The sequence below is a fragment of the Netta rufina genome (genome assembly GCF_964035555.1).
Source record: "Netta rufina genome assembly, chromosome: 2".
In the NCBI taxonomy this organism is placed as follows: Eukaryota; Metazoa; Chordata; class Aves; order Anseriformes; family Anatidae; genus Netta; species Netta rufina.
Genome location: NC_140124.1, coordinates 19,349,560 through 19,358,722, shown reverse-complemented (window position 1 = coordinate 19,358,722; position 9,163 = coordinate 19,349,560).

Below are 9,163 nucleotides of genomic sequence, written 5' to 3'. Positions count from 1 at the left end.
TCAGCTTCACCAATGACAGTGAAAACTTTCTCAGCACTGATTTCTTGTAAAGCTCCTTGAAATCAAGGCTATGACCATATCCCATGACTAGCATGGAGCAAAAGTCACATTTCACCCATATGCTCACTTAGGTTTATGTTGATGACTTCAGGCTGTCTCAACTAAGGCATCTTGGAAAAAAAGGCTGAAAGAATAACAGCGTACTCACTGGCACTCCATTTTTAAGGCAAGTTCGGGGAAAAAAAATGGCCCTGTTAATGCAATAATATGCTACATCTCAGTCACTGCCTGCGAGAGACAGAGAAGAGAAAAAGGGGAGGGGTAAGCGGGAGACAGAAGGAGACAGAAAGCAGAAGCAGGAACAAAGATGCAGGATCGGGAGACAAAACGAAAGGAGGGATGACATCGAGGAATGTGCAAAACATGCCTCTTCCTACATTTGTTAAAACTAAACACGCACACGAACTATCTCAAAAGCTGAAATGAAATGAAAAACATGGGCACATTTGATTTTACCTTTTCAAGCAATTACATTATTTTCTGTATGATTTTTTTCCTGTCAAGTCCTGTCCTTCCCTTGCAATGCCTTCTTTCTCCCTTGCCTTTTCTCCTTTTTTTTTTTTTTTTTTTTCCTATGCCATCTTGCTTTGTTCCTTTTTCTTTGCTTCTGCCTGCTTCTTTCTTCCTCTTCCTTTCTTCTCCTGCTCTCCCTTGCCTTTTTTTTGTTCCTTGTTCTCCCATGTGTTCCCTGAGCACATGAAGAACACGAGCACAAATAGTGGAAAAGCTTTTTTTTTTTTTTGCCAATGCTCCTTTTCTATCCCCATGTGGTTTTGACTGCTGTAGCTCTGTTAGGTTTAAAATACACATGGGGAAGCCACTTGTACTCCCATGTGTTTTAGAGCTATCTACAGTAGCTCACTGCAGGAAAAACATGTGGGAAGGGAATGTGTCGGAAAAGTTGCTTGTACTCCCTCCAACACGTGGGCCACATTTAACAAGGTCAAGGGACAAGTGTGGCTCACAGGCATTAGTTTGACCGGTACTATAAAAAGGATCACGCATTCTTCTTTCTTTTACCTGTGTGCACTTTGCAGTTAATCACTCACCAAAATGCAGCTTATGGAGCTTCAATTGATCGGCTTTTATTTTTAGGCTGGATGATCAGCTGAACATATTTGAGGAACAGATTATCATCTCTTTCTTTCCTGGTTTGACAATTCCAAGACAATGAAGGATATAAATGTAACAAGAGGAAACCTTTTTTTTTTTTTTTTTTTTTTTTTTTTCCCCTTTGTCTTTCATCCTGCACAAGAGCATCACACACGTTGTGAGTGAGCAACCGAGGGTATGTCTATTAAACCAGTCGTCTGTTCCTAAGGCAGATTTTTTTCCATGGAGTGTCCCTTCTGAACTCTTCTGCTACAAGCCTCCATTCACACAAAATATCTATGAACTGTTGGTTCATGTTATACGCATTTTGACACCTTTCAGCTGGCTTTCACAGATTTTCAAAGCACCTGTTCCAATACAACCTGTCTTTTTGGCAGCAGCCCGCACCAGTAAGCCCCTGATTTTCTTTCCTCCTTCACTCAACTATTTCTACCAATATATATGGCAAAAATACAATGAAGTGAAAGGAGGGGAATGCTGCCCAGTTCTCCGAGATGCTGGACCACACTTTCTGAAGGAAAAAAAAAAAAAATTGAAAGATTGTTCGCATTGTTGCACAGATTAACTAAACTGCTCTTGCCACTTATGTCTTAGGGGAAAGGTCCAGCTAACTTGCGAGTGGGCTGCTTGCCATGTGAACAGATGGGCACGGGCTTCGACAGCCAAGAAATGATGGATCAAATTTTGAAATTTGTTGCTCGCTCCCCACCGTAGTAGTTCCGAATTGGCCTTGGTGGAACTTTATCTCTGCAGAAGTGGTGCAATGACAGCAACACTGGACTGAACAGATACACCTCACATCTCGGTGCTGCAGGCAGGCTGACAAAATCAGAACAACGCCATCAGTGCATGCCTGTTAACAAGCTTACATAGCTCTCTGAGGCTAACAAGCTCCTGTATGAGCTTCCAGTGCAGTTGAAGGGGAGTGTTATTTTGTGTGGTGGTCCAAGATAAAGTCTTCTTTTTTAATATTTTTTTTAAAGTCCCTTTTAATTTATACAGCCTTTTAAACAAAGAACGGGTTCACCTGATTTTTATAATAAGCATAAGGCAAGAGGAGGTATGGAGGTATCCACAATGCCCTGTTTAAATGTAATTTAAAATGGTTAGCATAGATATAAAAATTATTATTCATGATTTAACATAGTAAATTGACAAATGCAAATTGAGAAAAGTTAAATGGTATTTGACTGCTATTAGTAAATCAAAGAAATTGTTGTTGTCTATAAGAACGTTGTTTCTCAGCTTTCTAAGTGCTGCTGTGGCAGTACACATTCACTTCAAATTTCTGTGTTCTCGGTGAAAATCTAGGATGTGAAAGCAATGTATCTTTGCATTTCATTGATGCACTTATTTAATTCTGGGTTTGTAATTTGAATGATTACTGAGGAAAAAGTCTGTAGGCTTCTCACATTTCTTGACACTAGTTCTACATGGCTTTGTAAATTTAACTCTGTCTTTCTGTTATTATTTTAACTACATCAACATTGTATTACCTTAGCTAATTCCAGCAATTGCAAGCGAGGATCTTAACACTTTTGTTCATGCTGTAATGGGAATTTCTTACCTTGTGCCACTTTCTAGCATACATTTTGACAGTTTACTGATGCGTTTGCAAAAGCAGTTGAATAGTTCTACGAGTGCATGAATAATAAGTGACGGTGATCATAATTAGTGTTACCTGTAGAAATACATAGTATTTTTAATAAAATTCTGCATACAGCAAACATGGATAAAATATTTTCATAATTATCTACACAGTGCATGCCATTAATTATCTCAGGGAAAAAAAAAAAAAAAGCCATTTCCCAGGGTCTCTTCCAATTTTTCTCCACCACCTCAGGCCCAGCACTATTTGGTATGGGCAGATTAGGGTAGCTGATGATTCCTATTGATTTAAATGTCGTGCTAGGAAGCCTAAATCCCCAAGAGCAATAGAATCTCCCCTATCACTATCCTACTGCTTATTGACCTAATTCACTAACCAACCATCAGGGCTTTCTCTCACAACAAATAAATCTTGCATGAAACAGACAGTACATGGACACTAGTAGTTTTCAGCGGTGTTAACAATATAATACATTTAGGGTCACCAAAGCATTCCTCTTTGTTTTCTCATATCGACCAAAACATCATTTACCATTTAAAAATGGGCAGAATCTGCGATTGTATTTGTATATCAAAACTATTCCTACAATCTGAAATAAATGTGGTCTGTTCAGGCTATTCAGCATGTGTAAAATGCCATTTATTTCAGTGCTCGGATCTGCCATTAAGTTACTGTTGGAACAGTTGCTGAAAAGATTTGATGGGTACAACTTTATAGGCAGTAACTTGGATCCACTGTTTACCACTCAAAGTTCAAATAATTACTAAAATTCCTCTTTCATTAACTGAATCAAACAAATGAAGAACAAAGCAGTGTTTGTTGTGTTGTTCTGCTTTTCACAGGGCAATATTTTAAACTAAAACTTGGATCTTGGACTCTGCAGGTGCCTGTATCTGAACTGAACTCTCAGTGATTTTACTGGGTTGAATGACACACTTGTATGAATGCAAATGTCCAACTAAAATTCGTGGCTCTGTAGAAAGTGTTCATCGCTAGATATGAAATATGTTCACCAAAATATATCACAAAAAATGTACTGCATTAAAAACAAAAAACCAAAAACCTACATACGACTTTGACAGACAAATCTGCTTCAGAGGAGAGGCCTAATTCTGCTGCCAGTAATGTTAATTAGAGCAACAGAAAGGTCCTGGATTACTACTCCTCTCATCAATATTGAGCAAAGCCTTTATCAATGTAATTTGAAGCAGTATTAAAAGTGATAAATGCTCATTTATAATTGTTGATATTATCAAACCAAAATAATTTGTAACCCTACGTAACCGTGCCAGATTTTTATCACGTTATAAAGGTTAACACAAGTGTTACAAGAAACATCAATGAGCTACGCAGACTACGTTTGCTTTCGGTTAGATAAGTATGCTTTGTAGTAGTTGATATTCCCTCTAGATAATGGATATGGGCCAGATTCTCTGCTGACACAAAGCAATGTACGTAACACGAATGGAGATATGCTGATTTACACTAGCTGCAGATCTAGCCCTAATATCTTTAGATGCAATAAACCATCTTAAATAACTCCATTTCCTAAATATTACTCAGCCATTCCTCACTATTGCCAAAAGGGAACTGTGAATGCCAAGGTCTGCAGGATTTTATTTATCAAAGCTTCTTTCAAGGCATCTATCATCCTGGCATGCAAGCCGTGCTTTATGATCAGAATCAAACATCTTCAAGAAACAGCAAGATTAATTCTAGAAAAATAATACTGCCTAGTGCTTGCTCTCGCTGTAATATGTTCCTTTTTTTTTTTTCTCTTATATTTTTTTTTTTTTTAATGAAAATGGCCCATAATGTTAGTTGTTTTAAATTCTTTTGCAGCTTGATACTGCTGAACCATATAAATAGAAGTGTTATGCTATGCATCTCTTTAAAGAGTGGATTACTGATAACTCATTGTTTGTAGTTTTATATTTCCTACCTTGATAAGAAGCTAACTAAATGCAGAGCTACAAGAAAAACACATTTGTTTGTTATATAAACACGAAATTATTTCCCCAACTACGGTAAACAACATTTTAGTGCCCTGACATTGAACATCTGGAGACAAATAGTACCTAAACTGTACAGCTTCATTTTCCTTTGAGGTTTATCTATTTTTACTTACATTTGCTGGATGTCAGCTTATAATAATTACTCTTCTATACACATCTCTAGCACTAATGTGACAGACTGTGAATGCTTCTTGACAATAGAGCATAATATCCTCCTTACAGGCTTCCAATAGCGAGGCTGCAATCTCACCACCAAGTGCATAAACACGTAAAAAAGTCTTACTTAAAACGTTGACAAATTCCAAATGCATTTAGTTTGCTGTTTAAAAGCACACACAGGCTATACGTTCCTCAATAAGTCTAAAAAATGAGGCTAAAATTAAAGTACTTGCAGCGCAGCGTGTGACATCTGAGTGCTGCTTGAGCAGCAGGAACAGTAGGCACAACTTTGAAGCGTCTGCAGATTATGTCAGATGATTTGAAAGGAAGCAAAAATGTCAGTTTAAAATCTACTGCTAATAACTGTTGTTTACTGAGACAGAGTACCAATACAAACATTAAAAAACATTTCCTAGCGTTTTTGTGAGTATGACAAAACTACTTTCATCTGCAACGCAGGAGTAGATGTGGAATCATGCTAACAGTTCCCTAAAGCAACAAGAATCTTTTTGTATTTCTTCATTCAACATTAAAGGTGAGCACCTTCGTGTAGGCCTCGTTTATAAATCTCCCTGAATTTAGTCCAAGACACTAGAGTTTTGTCTTAAGAAAGAGCAAACAATCTGAACTACAGAGCTTTATTTCTCTGTGAGAGAAAGAGCATGACTGAAAACTCAGTAAATGCAGTAATTCCCCTTAATTAGTATGACTCTGAACTGTGCATACTACTGTGAACTATCCATAAAAGAATAAAGCTGCTATCCTGGAGGATGTGTTGTCCAGTACATCACAATAATGCCTGCTTACATGTCCAAATCATTACATCATTTTATTACTCATTTTCGGTGTGATCTTACACATGGACATGTGCAAATTCTCCCTGTGATTCTTTTAACATATAAAATATAAAAAGAAATGCATTTCTAAGAGTTTGTTTTGATAAATATTTTAGTAAAATAAGGAGACTTTTATAACATGCAAGATTTTTTCTCTGTCTTTAGAAATCTGAGGAGCTGTGATGTTTTAAACAAATAAAACTTCTCTGTTTTGTCTCTGTTCCTGAGTACTTAAACAGGGATTGTAACATAAATAGCTTAAACGTGTATAATTTAAAAGGGTATAAAATTTAAATGTGAAAGTTGTCTGTTTAGTTTTTCTTAACATTTTTTTTACAGACTAAGAATATATGGATCTTTTCACATATGAGGGGAATGCAGGAAGATTTTAAGTTTTGACAAACAGAAGACAGAAACAAGTCAGAATGAAGCAAATCAAAAGGTAAATAGATAAGTCCTGCTTGTTTTGTTTTGTTTTTTTACCTAAATTAACGTCAGTTAAATTCAAAGCCAGTACCTAAGAGTGAAAATATTTTTTTCAGATTAAACTTAGAATAAGAAATATTAAATTCCTGGTTGAAACTATATTCAGCTACTACAGGTTTTACCTTACTAAAATAAATCAAGTGCTTTCACATATATAATTCAGAAGTTAATTTCCTGAACTGTTAATCAGAACTATTTGTGAGCAAACAAAGTAGGTTTTATTGAATAGTCCTTGTCCTTACCCAAACAAGGCATTTATTGGAATTAATACATACAAGAAAAACTTGAGGGTATCAAATATTTTTGCAAATAGATGTGAAGTACTGTGCTTTCACCAGCTATGAGGACTGTCTACAAGAATTGTACCAACTAAATAACCCACATTATGGCTTTGTTCAAGGCAGCATTTTATTTGCTATATTGCAATTCTCTACCAATTGCACAGGGGACATTTTTCTGGGCCTTTTTGAGTATGCATGCTCCTTTTCTTTCATGCTATGATAATACCAGCGAATGAAACATGAATGTAATTTTTTTCTCTCAGAAATTAATCCATGCAAAATCAAACTTCGTAGTAAATAGTCACAAATTATTTAATGTTCTTATCTGCTTCAAACACTTTTTTTCACCAGTAAAATATTTAAGTTATAATTAGTAGGCTCACTACTAACTTAAAAGAGAGGTTCTAGGGGCAGCCCATTACTCTGCGGATGAAACTCTAAAGTCAGTAATAATTTGACTAAAATTGACATTAGAAATATCACCTTATGTTACTGTTTTCTCACTCTGTGAAAAAGAATACACAGAAAAAAATGCTACTCTGAGAGTTTTCAGCAATACTTACACCAACTCTTAAATTTTATGAATTAGTGCACATGACATGCAAAATGATTTCTCCTCATTTTGAACAGTTGCATTATTTTGTTTTAAGTAACAAAGAACAAGCTGTAAAAAAGACTAGCTCACATGGACTGAGGTAGTTTCACTGATTAATTAATATTCAAATATTAATGCATTTCCTTTGTAGTTTCCTTATTTGATATACATGTTGGCTTCCTCCTCTTGGAAATTATGATGAACAGGGTTTTAAAACATGTAAACACTATGCACAGGCAGTAAAATCTGATACCAGTTTGACAGCCTGTGAATCCATCTTCTGTCCTTTTGGGGGTGAAAGAAAAAAAAAAAAAGGAGAGAGAGAGGAAAAATAAAGGTCAGGCTGAGAGGCTGGGCAGGGGAATGGAGAACACAAATTTAGTGATTAAAATTAATTAAAGGACTGACACGGCTGTATAATCTTGTGATGAATCCTTAACAGTTGTTTTGCCTGTAAAAGATAAATTTTGATTTATATATTTCAATATGCTATAAATGATAAGAGGATGTTGAAGAATAGATTTCTGTAGCATGTAATCATGCCATATGTGTACATTTCTAACAGTTTTTTTATGACAATCCTTTTCATAGCTGTGGTCTCTGCACCTTTGTAAATCTACAGCTCAGAGCTTTGTCCTCTCCTCCATTTTATGGTTTTTCTTCTCCTCCATTTTATGCCTTTTCTTATGTATCGTGTCTATATTTGACAACCATACCACAAGACAGAGAAAGCCTGATTTTGCCAGCCCACCTTGCTGTTGTCATGCCTTTTAGTTTCTGGCAAAATGCAAATCAGCAGGAATTCTGTCAGGCAGAGCTCTGAAGCTCAGCGTTCATCAATTCAGTGGTGTTCATTTGTATGCCAAAGCATCGGACCAGTGCTATCACATCAGATCATACACCAAAAATGTACGCAGTCGTTCTTCGTGCTGCCGGGAGACCTGACACTGAGCTTACACGGTGTGTCAAAATTAAGGGCCGGATCCTGCAGGCAGTAGACTTTTATTATTTTTACCTCAGTTTGTGCATAGTTGAGACCCAAGTTTAGCAATCCATGATTTTACCTAGTAAGCGGAGAACCCACAGTGCCAGCAACCTGATTGCTCGTGTCCTGCATCAGTACTGAGGAAGAAATGTATGTGACAGGCAGACACCAGATTTAGAGAAAAGAAGTGGATTAATATCACAAAGAGAAAACACATTCAAATGCATGTAAAATGTGATGTGGCTAGATGTGATAAAATACAATTTTACTGTTCTCACTGGAACAAAACTTTAACTGGCTTCAAAACCTTGGCTGAGCTCTTAGATGACAGTCTACAATTAGTGACAGGTACAGATGTGGATACAAAATTCCTAACAGCTCTTCAATTAAATCCAGTCAATCGCCTTCAATAGGTCAGGAGAAATGAAATTTGTGTATCCAAAGCTCTCTCCTAGCACTAGGTCCACTCCTCTGGCAGCGGTGTCAAAATACAAAGGGATTGCAGCACAGGTCAGAAGCTGACCCAGAGCAGGGGATGCTCACCAATTTTAAATTAGGTTATGATAAAACATGGGGGTCATGACAATATATAGGGGTATGCACGGGATATGCTTTGCATGTTGCACTACATTTACACATGTGCTAGTGCATCTGACTTACTCTCCTCACCAAATCCTATGTCAGACAAGAAGCATTGCAAATGTAGAGGAAAAACTGCTCTTTTTACATGATTTTATGTTATGTATTTGGTGATAATTGGCAGCTGGTCATTTTTACACTTTGTGTTGTCTGAAATGTATGTGCAGCGTGGAAAGGCTGCGTTGTCTGAAATGTATCTGTAACATGGAAAGGACTAGCTTGCTGTCAGTATGTAGATGTTATGTTAAAATCACCAAGCTGGCAGGGGCCTTTATCTTCTACTTTTAAAAAAAGAAAATGAAGAGATTTCAATGTGGAATTGCCACTGAAGAAATATTCCACAAATAAGGCTTGTTCAGTCAGTATGTATATGTTATTTAAAAAT